Consider the following 15,719-nt stretch of genomic DNA (forward strand, 5'->3'; position numbering starts at 1 on the left):
ACCCTGTTAAGGCAGGGACACAGAACCTCAAGTCCAGGGATCAATTCTACCCTTCCAAGCCCCTCTACAATATCCACATTTTCCCCAGAACCAACTGAAGACATTTTTGTTCCAATAGGCTTTTCTAGCTGGATGACTGCCTTGTTTTGCCTCTGCCTTGGTCCAGTATACCTGAAGGAGTGTCTCCACCCCCATCGTTCTGCCCGGACACTGAGGTCCAGTGCCGAGGGCCTTCTGGCAGTTCCCTCCCTGCGAGAAGCCAGGTTACAGGGAACCAGGCAGAGGGACTTCTCAGTGGTGGCCCCCACCCTGTGGAACGCCCTCCCACCAGATGTCAAAGACAACAACAACTACCAGACTTTTAGAAGACATCTGAAGGCAGCCCTGTTTAGGGAAGCTTTTAATGTTTGATGCATTACTGTATTTTAATATTTTTCTGGAAGCCGCCCAGAGTGGCATCTCCCCGCATATTTGGAGGTTACCATGCATACATGGGAAGTCATGCATAACAGGGGAAACCATATAAAAAGCCTGCAAATACCCTCTGGAAACTCTGGAAAAACCCTTTTAAAAAACCAGCAGCACTTACCAGACCGGTATGCCTGGTACTCCAAAGTTCTAGGCTGTGGGACTGTACAGTGGTGCCCCGCAAGACGAACGCCTCGCAAGACGGAAAACCCGCTAGACGAAAGGGTTTTCCGTTTTGGAGGCGCTTCGCAAAACGAATTTCCCTATGGGCTTCCTTCGCAAGACGAAAGCCCATAGGGAAATCTCCGGGACAGCGGGGAAGCGGAGAGACCTCCTCCCGCCGCCAGCCTTCGGAAGGCTGCTCCGAAGGCTGGAATTGGGGCGGAGAGACCTCCCCACGCCAGCCTTCAGATGGCTGTCCTGAAGACTTGCGGTGGGAGGAGGGTTTTCCTTCCCACCGCCAACCTTCCCCTCTGTTCCCACCGCGCGCCTTCCCCTCTGTTCCCGTACCTGTCCTGAAGGCTTGCGGTGGGGAGAAAAGCCCTTCTCCGCACCGCCAGCCTGGCAAGCGGTCTCCATAGGAACGCATTAATTGATTTTCAATGCATTCCTATGGGAAACCGTGCTTCGCAAGACGAAAAACTCGCAAGAAGAAAAAACTCACGGAACGAATTAATTTCGTCTTGCGAAGCACCACTGTAGTTGCAAAGGCTCCTGGGATTGCTAGTCATTTTCCCGCTCTTTTCACACAGTTTTTGCAGTTCCCCCGCTCTTTTTCAGAACCTTATTATTATGAACTGAAACATGTCGCCAACCTCACAGCACTTGACACCTGACACAAACCCCAACCCACAATGAAGTGTGAACTTTTATTCCTTTGTTGAAAGTGGTTCCGGTCAAAGCACACGGAAATGTTAAATACCTCACCAAAAATGGCAAACATTTTGAATTTTCAGCAGATAGATACTTGGAATAGTAATCTGAAATCTTGACATTTCAGCTCTGAAAAACCATGAAGAAAAGGCAGGGTAGAAAAGCTGTTCCTGTTGGATTAGGTGTGTTGGATTAAGACAAAGGGTGATTCAACCTTTTTTCGGTCGCAAACTCCTTTGAGAATCTGATGGGAAGCTATAGACCCTAATAAAAAGGAACATAAATTCCAGGCAAGCAGAGGATGAGGCAGAAGGCATATTATAATTTTTTTAATGCATTATTCCAGAAACTCTTTCAGCCTGATACTTGTCAAGAAAGCTAGAGAGAAAACCATTGCTGGCATTTATTAATGACAAGAATTAGAGAACCCCTTTTGGACTTTTTGCATGAAAAGGAAAATGATTTAATTTGAGACGTTTGGGTCAGAAGATTGGGAAAATATTGCCTAACAAAAAGTAGGTCTGTTGGATGTAATTCTAGAGTGAATATTTGGAGCAATTTCTTTTATGTAACTGACAGACAGAAAAACCTTTTTATTTTTCTTCTTTTCTCTTTCATTTCTGCCCCCCCCCCCATTTTTTTGTTTTCTTTTGGTGTCCTCTGCTCTGGGCCGTTTTAGGGGTGCAAGTATTACACACACACACACAAAGGGAAGACCTCCCAAGGTGAGAGAAGAAAGGAAAATTCACAGGTGAGAGTTGGATCCACCACTTTTTCTGTGAGACAAGTTATTTTTGAGAGAGGACCCTGTGTTTTCTTTTATCTCTCTCTCTCTCTCCATTTTTATTTTTGTTTATATTAGTTTCTTTTATCTTATTGTATTATGGAAAAGCTTTAACAAAATCTTATTTGAGAGGAAAGTGGTTTTTGTGTGTGCTAGAAAATAGTTTCCCAACTCAGGCCTCAGAACAAAAGTTAGGCCTCTGAGAAAATATTATTTCTCTTCAAGCTAGGATGAGATCACAAGAACCAATACCTGTGTTCTCTTGGGTGCTCAAGGCCAGAGTCAGAGCCTGCTCATTAGAAATTGGCCTCAGCTGTGAAAATATGTGTTTGACAGAACTAAAAAAAAGAGTATGGAACCCCACCCAGGGTCCACCTGAATTCCATCAGCTATGGACTGCAAGAAGATCAAACGTATGCATTCTGAAGGAAATCAGCCCTGAGTGCTCACTGGAAGGACAGATCCTGAAGCTGAGGCTCCAAGACTTTGGCCACCTCATGAGAAGAGAAGACTCCCTGGAAAAGACCCTGATGTTGGGAAAGATGGAGGGCACAAGGAGAAGGGGACGACGGAGGACGAGATGGTGGGACAGTGTTCTCGAAGTTACCAGCATGAGTTTGACCAAATTGTGGGAGGCAGTGGAAGACAGAAGTGCCTGGCGCGCTCTGGTCCATGGGGTCACAAAGAGTCGGACACGACTAAACGACTAAACAACAACAACAAAATTGTTAAAAAGGAGGACCTTACACACGAGGAGGACCTTGACTCTCAAGGAATTTAAGCAGAGGTTGGATGGCCATTTGTCTTGGATGCTTTAGTTAAGATTCCCTTAGGATCCCTTCCAACTATGAGTCATTCCTTAAAGTCTTGACCTTCTCCTCATGGGGCAGGTTTCCACCTGCCATTTAAGGTACTGTTGCTCACACTGGCTCAGGGCCCATGTTGAACTCTCCTGCTGCACCAACAACTGCCTGGCAAGCTTGTCTGAGAGTCTCAACTCGTCCTTATCGCCAGATTGACTTGTGTCTGTGGCTTCACTACGTAGCAGGGGCTACAGGTTGTCCTCTGATGAGGAATCCTTCGGCTGAGGCATGGCAGGGTCTCCAGAACATGTGGAGGAACCTTTATGAATAGAGCCAACCTGCCCTACGTGCTTTTGCCAATTATGACGGTCACACGGGTGGAGCAGGGAGGGCGTATGGAAATTGGGGTGTGGGTAGAGGGACACTTGGCATCAGGGGTGAGACAGTCCCACTCTCCCCACCATACATTAGCCCTCCAAGTGGAGCGTTAACACATGAATAACTTTAGGAAATCTGATTCACAGCACTTTGGGTTTGGGGTTTGTGTTTTGAAATTCTGGGCATATAAGATGTGACAACCTTCCTGCCAGCTTTCCTAGTGCACTGCTCCAAAGCAGGATATTCCTTAGACTAAGGTTACCAGATTTTTTTCCAATGAATCCGGGGATACTTTTCAACTTCAGTCGAATTCAGTGGATTTTGTCAGGGGACAGATTTGTAAATCTGGGGACTCTCCCCGGGAAACAGGGACGTCTGGTAACCTTACCTTAGACCAGGGGTCAGCAACCTGAGGCCCATGGGCCACAAGCAGCCCATGAGCCGCCCCCCAACCAAGCTGCCCACTTGGTGAGTCCCTGCGCGCTGCGCTAAACCGGCAGGACATGGGGACTCACTTTCGTGGCTCTGGAAATTGTGTCTGCGCAGACGCAGATGCCAGAAATCACAGTCGTGTGCACTCACACGCACGCGTGCTCTGGCCCACGGAGGGATCTCCGCTGGAGTGAACTGGCCCAGGTGAGGTAAACTTGCCGACCCCTGCCTTAGACTCATCCACAATTCTTTTTGTCCCATGTTTTCTTCCAAGTGTCCTGTGTTTTCTAGGCATGGGTCGGAGAGGGTTTTTTTCTGCTCTGCTGCGTTCTCCAGGGAAACACGCCGTTTGCCACTGAATCAGAACAAACGTCAATCCTCAGAAAACCCAACTGATGTTTATGATTCAGAGGTAAACAGCGGGTTTTCCAGGGGTAAGTGGTGGGACGAAAGAAAAACTAGAAAGCGTGGGACAAGTGGAAGTGTGGGTGAGCACTTCGTTGCTATAGGGAAGTTGTCGAAAAATCAGAAAGTTCCAGAGGAACAGGAGCAACCTGCTTGTAAAATCCACAGCGGCTCCCTGAACAGCTTTGAAACTGTATCACCTAATCTTTGAAATGCTTGATTTCTCTCTATTCACCTTCACTCAAACCACAGGCCATGCGCCAGCCTGCGGTTCTCTTTAGAGAATTATAGGTGATGGAAAAGCAAAGGCATAAGAGATGTAGATGTTCCTCAATAATGCACAGGTGCTAACTCTTCCATGGCACCAGGCTATGCACTTGGTGGCACATGGCTGCACTCTGATTAGCCTTCCATTGCCACCTTTCTTTCTTCTTTGGCTGCCTCTGCTCCTGTGCTTTTAACAGAAGCCTGATATACAGAAAGAGAGAAAGAGAAAGCACCAAAGGCAAATCAGAAAAGTAGAAGAAAAGAGAATAGAAATAAAAAGGACTTCTGATTTTCTGTCAGTTACACAGAATAAATTATTCAAAATAATCACTCTAGAACGACACCCAACTGATCTACTTTCCGTTAAGCAATATTTTCCCAATATTCCGACCCAAATAGATGAATTCCTTTTCCTTTTTACACAAAATTTACTATCAACTAGGGATAGGGAAACCAATTCGTTTCCGTTTCTCTCAGTTTCTCTTTTTTCCCAATCTTAGCTTCATGTCGTTCCCACACCAGTTTTCAGGTTATTATTGGAAGCTCATCAGCATTTGAGTGCAAATTTCTCGTAACATTTGTATGCAAATTGCCTAACACAAATGTTTTTGAAATCCAATTTACCTTAATATAATCCATGTTTGAATGCCCCCCCCCCACTTTACCCTCCTTCCTGTGCACATTTTTGCACACATTACTTGCCTGGAGAACTGCGCTGCAAAATTCAGAGAACTGCCCAGGAAGGCCGTGTTTTAGTTCTAGTATTGTTTCAGAAAATGTGAATTAGATAGGTTTGTTTTTAGGTGCAAACTGAATCAAATTTCCCCCCCATTCCTAACATCAAAACAATTTTTGAACAGGCATGCCACACTGGTGTGGCAGGAAGATTCAAGGACAATCAAAGCAACATTTAAACATTTCAGTATTGTATTGTATGGTATAGTATAGTACAGGGGTAGGCAACCTAAGGCCTGGGGGCCGGATCCGGCTCAATCGCCTTCTAAATCCAGCCCACGGACAGTCCAGGAATCAGCGTGTTTTTACATGAGTAGAATGTGCCCTTTGATTTAAAATGCATCTCTGAGTTATTTGTGGGACTTGCCTGGTGTTTATACATGAGTAGAATGTGTGCTTTTATTTAAAATGCATCTCTGGGTTATTGGAGGGGCATAGGAGTCGTTCATTTCCCCTCCAAAAAATATAGTCCAGCCCACCACATGGTCTGAGGGATGGTGGACCGGCCCATGGCTGAAAAAGGTTGCTGACCCCTGGTATAGTATCAAAGTATTTCATTTATTTATTTGCTGAATATGGATAGATTGAAGAGCATTTGCTATTCTTCTGCAGTTCTCTATGACATACAGTGGTACCTCGGGTTAAGAACTTAATTCGTTCCGGAGGTCCGTTCTTAACCTGAAACTGTTCTTAACCTGAGGTACCACTTTAGCTAATGGGGCCTCCCACTGCCGCCGCCACGTGATTTCTGCTCTCATCCTGAAGCAAAGTTCTTAACTCGAGGTAATATTTCTGGGTTAACGTAAGGTTCCGGGGATCCGGGGACACTTTTCAACTTCAATGGATTTTGTATGGGGACTGATTTGTAAATCCGGGGACTGTCCCCAGGAAATGGGGACATCTGGTAACCTTAGGTTAGCAGAGTCTGTAACCTGAAGCGCCTGTAACCTGAAGCATCTGTAAGCTGAGGTACCACTGTATTGTTGTGATCAAGGATTATCAACTCTGACAAAAATTAATTTCTCAGGAAAGAGAAAGGTTTCTTTCTGTTGATGAGGAGAGGAGAGTTTGTCTGTCGCAAATTAGACCTCATATAAATGAGATTACCCAGCAAAAGCAAGCTCACACCTCTCACTGAGTCTGCTTGCATACTTAAGGTACATATGTAAGAGACTCGTTTATAATTATATTTCGGTAATGATTCGTGTTCTTATATAGCGACATTGTTTTATACCGCCTTGATGTCCCATGATCATATTCTATGTTCTGTGTTACAATTCAAGCACTGGCAAAAGTTTTTTTCTTTTTGTTTTCCAATGTATTTCTTACCAATAAAACAAAACAAGAAATGGTGTGGTGTGAGCAAATTGTTATTCTGAAAGTGTGGCCCAGAGAAAACAGTTTGAGAACCACCGATCTAGGGCAAGTAACAGAAAATGGGGTTTTCCCAGTAGTGTAACTTGGAAAGCAAATATCTATATTCTCTACTCCGAGCAAAAGAATTACCTTTGTGTTACCAAGTCTCCAAAAACTGCGGCATCTTTACAAGTGTTTAGAGCAGAAATGGAAACCTGTAGTTCCCTAGCTGGTAGTTGCTGGACTCCAGGTCCCATCAACCATGGCCAGCATAGCTAATGGCCAGGGATTGGTGAGGGGGGCAAAGTTTAGGAGTTAACACAAGGACCAAGGAAGCAAAGCAATTTCGCTGCAGCAAGGACCACTTGCACTGCTTTCCACAAGGTGGCACTGCAATTTCAATCTTCATTTTAAAAGCTCTGAAGAGAGATCCAAAAGGAGATCTCCAAGCATGCAATGGTTGCCATTAGCAGGTCAGAAATGGGAAACAGGTTATAATTATACAGTGGTACCTCAGGTTAAGAACTTAATTCGTTCTGGAGGTCCGTTCTTAACCTGAAACTGTTCTTAACCTGAGGTACCACTTTAGCTAATGGGGCCTCCTGCTGCCACCGCCACAGTGTGATTTCTGTTCTCATCCCGAAGCAAAGTTCTTAGCCCGAAGTACTATTACTGAGTTAGCGTAAAGTTACCAGATTTTTTTCAATGAATCCGGGGACACTTTTCAACTTCAATGGATATTGTATGGGGACTGATTTGTAAATCCGGGGACTGTCCCCGGGAAACGGGAACATCTGGTAACCTTAGGTTAGCAGAGTCTGTAACCTGAAGCATCTGCAACCTGAAGCATCTGTAACCCGAGGTACCACTGTACATGAAATGCGCAACAAACACACACACAATCCTTAAAACCGCAAGAGCCCTTGGGAGTCTGAAAGCGCTGCTACACTTCCCTGCATGTGCACTGCTTTTCATCTTAAGAGTTTTAGAGTTGGACGGGATGTCTAGCCCAGGCTTCCTCAACCACGGCCCTCCAGATGTTTTTGCCAACTGAGAGTCACAATGAGCTGTCTTGAAGTCCATTTGCAGGTGCAGTTTGGATTCCAACCATACCTGTAAATGGACAAAGGAAGGCTTGGTGACAGCACCAATCAGCAGATCAGCATTGACAGGCAACTCTTTCAGCTGCAACAGGGAGTTTCCCATGGGGAACTCCTTAGTGCAGCCAGTCTCAGTGGGGTTTGCTGATCGGAACAACTTGGGGCTCACTTTAAGCTCCCACTTGGTCCTTTGTAGCCAATATGATGTCAAGTATGATGCAGGTGGGTGGGTAGGGGGTTTGGGGGGGTGGAACAGCCTTGTGGGCCCAAATGAGGGCCATGCTGGCCTGATCTTCAGTTTTTAATTTGGCCAGTGAATTTCGCCTAGGGGTCTCAAAAGAGGGCAAATCCCATTTACACTTTGGATTCCTTGAAAGGCAAGCAATCTAGTTTTCAACGGGAACACTGTGCCCATTCAGTAGAGGACTGGATTTGGAGGTTGAAGCCACTGTAATGATCTGACCAATGATTGGATTGTGCCCAGAACAAAGTTCTTGAGGAGTCAGCTCATACACCGGAAAAAGCGCTGTACGAAGGAGATGACACAAACGTATCACTGTTTCAACCTTGAAAGGGATATATATACAAACCACTTTACTTACATAGCCTTTCCACAGCAGAAAGCTTGTTACTTTATATGGGAATTTCACCTTCTCCAGTGCATGGTTTCCATGTTATATAGATATGATGCTATATAGTGGCATTTGCGTTCTGTGTTGCAAACCACCCTGTGGTCTTTTGAGAAAGGGTGGGATATAAATTTAACAATAAATAAGCAAACCGACTTGGCACTGAACAATTTGCACAATGACACTATATGCAGGGGGAAAGTGTCCTATTTGCTGGCAGCCTAGTGGAGGAGATTTACAGTTTGCCCTAACAAAAGCAAACTAAGCAAAGGCAGTGGTACTTTTTGTGGATGGCAGTGAGAAAATATTGGAACTAGCCATTGTCCTGCGGCAAGGTCACTGCCAAGACTATTAAATGTGCATCTTAGAACAGAATGCGGCTTAGCAGCTTTACGGCTCAGATGCAAGATCTCCCTCTGATGTAGGTCAGCTCTTCCCAAAGGTAGCATATATGTCGCTGAATGCCTCGCTGCTTCGTAGCTGTTGTTTTTTAAAATCTCAGAACTGGAAATGCTGATTTAGTTCCAGAAAAACGCAAGTTTACTTCTGCTGGTACAGTGGTACCTCGGGTTAAGTACTTAATTCGTTCCGGAGGTCCGTACTTAACCTGAAACTGTTCTTAACCTGAAGCACCACTTTAGCTAATGAGGCCTCCTGGTGCTGCCGCACTGCCAGAGCCCGATTTCTGTTCTCATCCTGAAGTAAAGTTCTTAACCTGAAGCACTATTTCTGGGTTAACAGTCTGTACCCTGAAGCGAATGTAACCTGAAGCGTATGTAACCCGAGGTACCACTGTATATGGAAGCTTTTCAGATTTTAACTTCTAGTGGCAGCCCCATGGAAAGTCTTCCCCCAAAGATTCAAGGCCCTCTAGAACAGGACCTCATGTGGTAAAACTGGCCAACAGCACTTCGCACATGCATTGTCAGGCGACAGTAAGCAACTCCCACGGCCGGGTGCCGGGAACGTACAATACAAGGAAAAGTTCTTTCCATCTGCTTTTCATTCAATATTTACAGAGAGAGGCTTGGAACTCAGCCTCTTGGGATAACGGCGTTGTCCCGGGTGACTCTCCAGCCCCCTTTTCTCCCACTTCTTCATTTGTCATCATCTCCCCTATGGGTGACGCTGAGGGCCCTCGGCTTCTGAGCTCTATTTTCTACTTTCAAGGCTCTCCGGGTTCTGGGAGGAGGGGGGTCTGGAATGCTTTCTAAAGACACTGTGTCTGTCGGCTGTTGCACTCCTAGCGATTCCTCTTCTCCCATTATTTCCCAGCTTTTCCCTCTTCTGCCTCTGAGCTGTGACCTCCCTCAAACCCCTGTTGTAATTCTGAACTGTCGTCTTCTTCTTCTCCAGAAGGGTCAGGCTGGGGATGTGGTCTCCTCTGATCAGTCCCTGACATGCACACAAGATCCTCTGGATCCAAGGCCCTATTCTATGGCTGAAAGTTGCATCACCAAAACAGAACATCTGGAAAAGAGATCTAAAATACTAAAATAAGAGCATTTTATAACTGGATGCTCTAAATAGAGAGGGAGTTGATTATATGCCTAAGAAATAGAAGAAAATATATATCTTACAAGCTAACTTTTTTAAAAAAAGCATACATTTAACAAAAATTGGCATCAGAGCATTTCATTGCAGTGTTATTCCAGCTGCATTACTATGCACATGGACCAGTACCAGGGGAGCAAGGCCTGATCTACTCTATCTTACTTCTGAGTAGACATGGGTATGATTGCATACAGGGTGCCCACTTAACAGGTCAGCAGAAAAAAAGTTGGCAGAGATTTGCATAAAATTTGCCTGTTGTTGTTGTTGTTTAGTCGTTTAGTCGTGTCCGACTCTTCGTGACCCCATGGACCAGAGCACGCCAGGCACCTCTGTCCTCCACTACCTCCCGCAGTTTGGTAAAAAAAAATTGCCTATGCCAATTCAAAAACAGTAATAATTACTGTACTTTAACAAGTCCAAGAAGGATGGTGGTGATCTTCATATGGAAAACTTACCCAAATGACTTCAGCTGATGACAGTGAATTGTAGATATTTGTGGCGGGTAGAAAGTACAACATTTATTTATTCATATATTTTATATTGCTTTTCACAACAGGAGCCGCAAAGCACTGTAAAGTAAATGCAACAAAACACAATGCATAATACAATTGTTAGAACAGAGTCATGTAAAATACCTCCATAACTATTAAAGTAGCAGCATCATACTTAAAACTGACTTCACCCATCACACCTTTCCACTGCTAATTGGTGAGAGAGGTGTATCTTCACTGTTAAGTATAATTGTTTAATTGACAATGAAACAGCAAATAACCCTGTGTGTGTTTGAATAAGTGTTGCTGAAGGTTTGCCATGGTAAATTCAATTGGGCTATACTAAAACTAACATGAGCTCTCTGGGCACCTGACTGGTTGATAATTAGCGGTTGATGTTCTCTGCTGTCTCACATGGTGTTTAACTTTAGATCATGTGAGAGGGTTATTCAGTTTCAAATCACCATTTTGAAGGGAGTTGCCTTTTTCTCTCTGGAAGCCACAGAGAACAAAGGATGTGGTAATGAGGTCTCTCCTGGAGAGATAATAGCTCCAGGTTAATGGAGGCTGTGGGAAGAGAGAGGCCTCTAATTTTAGGTCTGCTAGGAGTTACTTCAAATTTGTAAGAAGATGAAACTGCTGGACATGCACATGACATTATATAACTAGGTGGATGTATCATTATTTCTTTTTATATCTGTTTTTGGAACAAGTTGTGTTAGTAAAGCTTTTGAATCATATTTATGGGTCTGGACCATTTTTATTCCAAGAGGAGTCAGTTTTAATTCATCTTATTGCTTCTAGCTGCACAATATTAATATCTGCAATATTCACATGGTGCCAAAACAAATACACTACAGAAACAAGGTCCAGGTCAGTGGGGAGATTGTTCCACAGCTGTGGGGCCAACACTGAAAAGGCTCTTCTATAGGTCCCTCACACTGCACACCTCACTCAGAGCAGAGAGAGCCTCGTCTGTTGATACTAATGAACAGGTGAACAGGCGGGCTGATACAGTGGCTTATCAGGATATAAGTGGGTGGGGAGGACCAATACGAGTCAGGAGAGGAGGTGTGGAAATTTATGTGCCTAATGAGGAGCTATGGGGTACCTGCTGACATGGAGGCCAAGTTGGTTAAACTGACAAAGAAGGATATAGCAGGTGTGGCATATAAACGGACTGAGACTTCATTAAATATTAGGGGGTAATGCACACTGTCTCCTTGGCTTACCTTACAGAGCCTGGTAATAGCTTCACTTCTCAAGTTTAAGTAACACTCAGGTCATGAACCAAAGTGGCAAAGGAAGCTCAGTGCAAAGGCTGACACCATCCTTATTGTGCTGACAGCTGGAGAGTTGCCACAACCGCATCAGAATTGGCTCAGAACTCCTTTGTCAAAAGATCACAGGGTGGTTTGCAACTCAGAGCACAAATGCTACTCCATAGCAGAATATCTATACAACAGAAAAATCAAAGCAATTCTATAAATGCAATTATAATAATGAGAATTACGTAATGATGACAAATTAGGATTGTGCGCATTTCCATCTCCTGGTTCTGTTTATGTGGTGCCTCTGCTTATGAACACGATCCGTTTCGGGGTGCCATTTGCACCCCGAAAAGTCCTTAAGTAGAGTGCCGCTACTGCGCATGCGTGAAGCGCGATAGAGCGCTTCTGCGCATGAGGCGAATCTGGGTTTGCCACATTTGTAACCTGAAAAGCTGCAACATGAAGCAAACGTAACACGAGGTATGACTGTAAAGTGTGTAAATTTAACAGCACAGAAAAGGAATGCATATACAGTGGTACCTCGGGTTACAGATGCTTCAGGTTACAGACGCTTCAGGTTACAGACTCCACTAACCCAGAAATAGCGGGAGGCCCCATTAGCTAAAGTGGTGCTTCAGGTTAAAAACAGTTTCAAGTTAAGAACGGACCTCTGGAATGAATTAAGTTCTTAACCCGAGGTACCACTGAACCTCATGAAGACACCATAGAAATAGCCACAGAGTAGATGGGAGCCTATACTCTGAATGATGTGGTGGTTACACTACGGTTGACACCTCATGAAAGAAATGTTAGTCTGTTCATCAATTTTGCTTCAATCAAATTCATTTTCCACACACACGCAAATGTCTCAACCTACAGTTTTGAAGGGAACCCGAATCTTTCTTTTAAATGTTTAAAATTGTTGAATATTCTGTCTCTCTGTGTGAGAATCATTTATTTCAGAAACAGAGAAGAACAGAGAAGAAGTTTCAAGAAGCAGCAGAAGGCTGAGGTTGTTTTGTCTATGCAAGGACGTTTTCTGTGGGAACTGTTCTTTGGACAAGGTCAGTGTGACAGGAAGTACTGATAACAATGTGATAACTTGTAAGTCTCTTGCTTGTGCCTTGCGGTGAGAGAAGCAGAGTCTTGGACTCTAAGCAATGCTTTGACCACGGCAATGGTGAATGTCGGCATATATTTGCTACCAATATGCTTTTATGCCTGTCAAGTCAGCTTCTACGCTTGACTGAATCTTTATGGCGTCCAGGAGTGTTTATTGCATACTGTGTGTACCTTCAACCCTGAAGACACTCCCAAGGAAGAAGTTGCGTTGAGATGTAACTCTGCTGAGTATGGATACTGGCACACACACACAGCGAAAGTGATGCTGGACCCAATCCTTCTAAATCATTCCTCAGAGGTTGATTGATTGATCCAGCACAATTTGTGACAGCGGATGCCATCTTAGAATAGCCCGTTCTTCCTGTGTGAGAGAATGAAGGCGAGGCAGCAGGTGGGGATGCCTCTTCTAAAATGGTGGCTGTCACCTGCAGTTTCTAGAAGTGCTTTTATGAGAAGCAAATTAGGGGTGGTTTCTTCTTTCTTTTACAAACCAGGTTGCCCTATACAGTGGTACCTTGGGTTAAGAACTTAATTTGTTCCAGAGATCCATTCTTAACCTGAAACTGTTCTTAACCTGAGGTACCGCTTTAGCTAATGGGGCCTCCCGCTGCTGCCGCGCCACTGCCGCACGATTTCTGTTTTCATCCTGAAGCAAAGTTCTTAACCCGAGGTACTATTTCTGGGTTAGCGGAGTCTGTAACCTGAAGCGTATGTAACCCGAGGTACCACTGTACCAACAATGGAATATAGGAAGCTGCCTTCTGCTGAGATGGACCATTGATTCATCAAGCTCAGTATAGCTTACAGTGATAGTTCAATATAGTAACTCTCCAGGGTTTCAGGCAGAAGTTTTTCCCAACCCTAACTGGAAATGACGCGGGTGGCGCTGTGGGTTAAACCACAGAGCCTAGGACTTGCCGATCAGAAGGTCGGCTGTTCGAATCCCCGCAACGGGGTGAGCTCCCGTTGCTCAGTCCCTGCTCCTGCCAACCTAGCAGTTCAAAAGCACATCAAAGTACAAGTAGATAAATAGGTACCACTTCGGTGGGAAGGTAAACGGCATTTCCGTGCGCTGCTCTGGTTTGCCAGAAGCGGCTTAGTCATGCTGGCCACATGACCTGGAAGCTGTACGCCGGCTCCCTCGGCCAATAAAGCGAGATGAGCACCGCAACCCCAGAGTCGGTCACGACTGGACCTAATGGTCGGGGGTCCCTTTTTAACTGGAAATGGCAGGGATTGAACCTAGGGACTTCTGCTCTGCCACTGAGCCACGGCCTTCCCCTTAAAGCAGGGGTCAGCAACCTTTTTCAGCCGTGGGCCGGTCCACTGTCCCTCAGACCATGTGGTGGGCCAGACTACATTTTGGGGGGGGGGGAATGAACGAATTCCTATGCCCCACAAATAACCCAGAGATGCATTTTAAATAAAGGGACACATTCTACTCATGTAAAAACCAGCTGATTCCTGGACCGTCCACGGGCCAGACTGAGAAGGCGATTGAGCCGTATCCAGCCTCCGGGCCTTAGGTTGCCTACCCCTGCCTTAAAGGCTGTAGGATTGACTCCCTTCTTCTCGCATTCATAGAATCTAATTAACTCTCTGCTCTCCCAATCTATTTTTAGCCTCCCCTGACCTCGCCGCATTGTTCGGCACAGAGTGCTTTGATAAAAGTAATTCAATCAGATGAGCAATTACACAGTGTAATCCATAAAAGTAACATCATATGCAATAGCGCAAGAGCAGCTTGCGGGACAGCTCGGCGCTTTGGAAGTGGGCTCCATAATCCATTTAGAGTCACTGCAGGCCATTTATCATATATTCCTTGCCTGGAAGGCGGCATTCCAGCATACAGGCTCCCTTGTCACTTTCAGATGCATTCTTCTGCATTATGGCACTTGAAATGCAAAACAGGGCAGGGGAGGATTGCGATCTGGGAGGGCGGCGGGAAGAAGAAGGGAGGATGCTCCTGCCAGATGGGAAAAGTGCCTGTTCAAAAATCGTTCCTCCTTAGCAAAGAGATCTGATCTCCAAGTGCCCTAGCTTCTCGCCATTGCTGACAAATGCAAGTTCGCTATTTCAGGCGTTGCAGAATCAATCTAGTTCCAGGAGGGAGAGATGCAGACCACCTCAGGAACTCAGCAAAGTGGGCTTTCGTGGGCAGCGTTATTCCATCACAAAAGAGGAACAAGCCAAGATCCGAGTCCCGATTCAGCTTCCAAACCTGTAACCGGTTCAGAAACAAATACAAGAACTCAAGACCTGCAAGTCTGAAGTGCTAATAGCAATCACAAAAGCAACCATTTTAAACAGCTGTTGTTAGAATAACAAGGGTCCTGAGGGAAGAAGGGTAAGGGACAAAGGAAGGCAATAGCTTTTATAATTTAAAAAAACCACTGCCATGGTTGCCAGTCCCGAATATTGGAGCCAGGCCACTGGTCCATTTAGCTTGCTAGCCCTTATCCAAAGCCCAGTTCTTTAAAAGTGAGTGGCCTAATTTGCCTCTGCTGACCTGTGAATCCCATCCCCAAAATGTGCTCATCTTCTTTAAACATGTGCATATCAAGATGCTAAGGAGATCTGGCTCTATAATCCACTTGGAGCAGAGACCACCTTGGGTGAGATTCAATGTTAGCCATATTCAGAGTAGAACCACTAAAATCAATGGGTTTACTCTGAGAACAACTTACTTGGAGATTTGCCTCATGCCTCATGAGTTTCTTAGAGGAAAAGTGAAGTATAAGTGAAACAAATAAATAAAATGCTTTCTTTAGGATGGTAAATAACATCGTTCAGGTTTAGATTTTGTTGCTAGAGAGCCTTATAGTGATGGAAGTTATCACAAAGAAGCAGAGTTTTAATGCAAAACCGGGTTAACCTGCTAGGTTTAGTAGGGTTACCTAAGAAGAAAATGCCAGGTGATAAAATTGGGGCAATAAAACAGGAATGAATGATTATAGCCTTAATTTGGTGCAGCTACTGACATAAACAGGGCAGAGATTCATGCAGCCAGAGGGTTTTCACTGCATTTCTGTATTTCCCCCCTTCCTTGCT

The 15,719-nt window shown here is 44.9% G+C and overlaps 1 long non-coding RNA gene across 1 annotated transcript; it reads right to left on the minus strand.

Annotated features, from left to right (window-relative positions):
* Positions 1-10,172: 10,172 nt before the first annotated feature.
* LOC128414824 (uncharacterized) lies at positions 10,173-14,759 on the minus strand. The gene is made up of 3 exons (XR_008330745.1): positions 12,840-14,759; positions 11,508-11,730; positions 10,173-10,353 (listed from the first exon to the last, which is right to left on the minus strand). It is a non-coding gene; the product is annotated as an uncharacterized LOC128414824 (long non-coding RNA).
* Between the last annotated feature and the right edge of the window lie 960 nt (positions 14,760-15,719).

This window comes from Podarcis raffonei, chromosome 5 (assembly GCF_027172205.1).
Source record: "Podarcis raffonei isolate rPodRaf1 chromosome 5, rPodRaf1.pri, whole genome shotgun sequence".
NCBI lineage: Eukaryota > Metazoa > Chordata > Lepidosauria > Squamata > Lacertidae > Podarcis > Podarcis raffonei.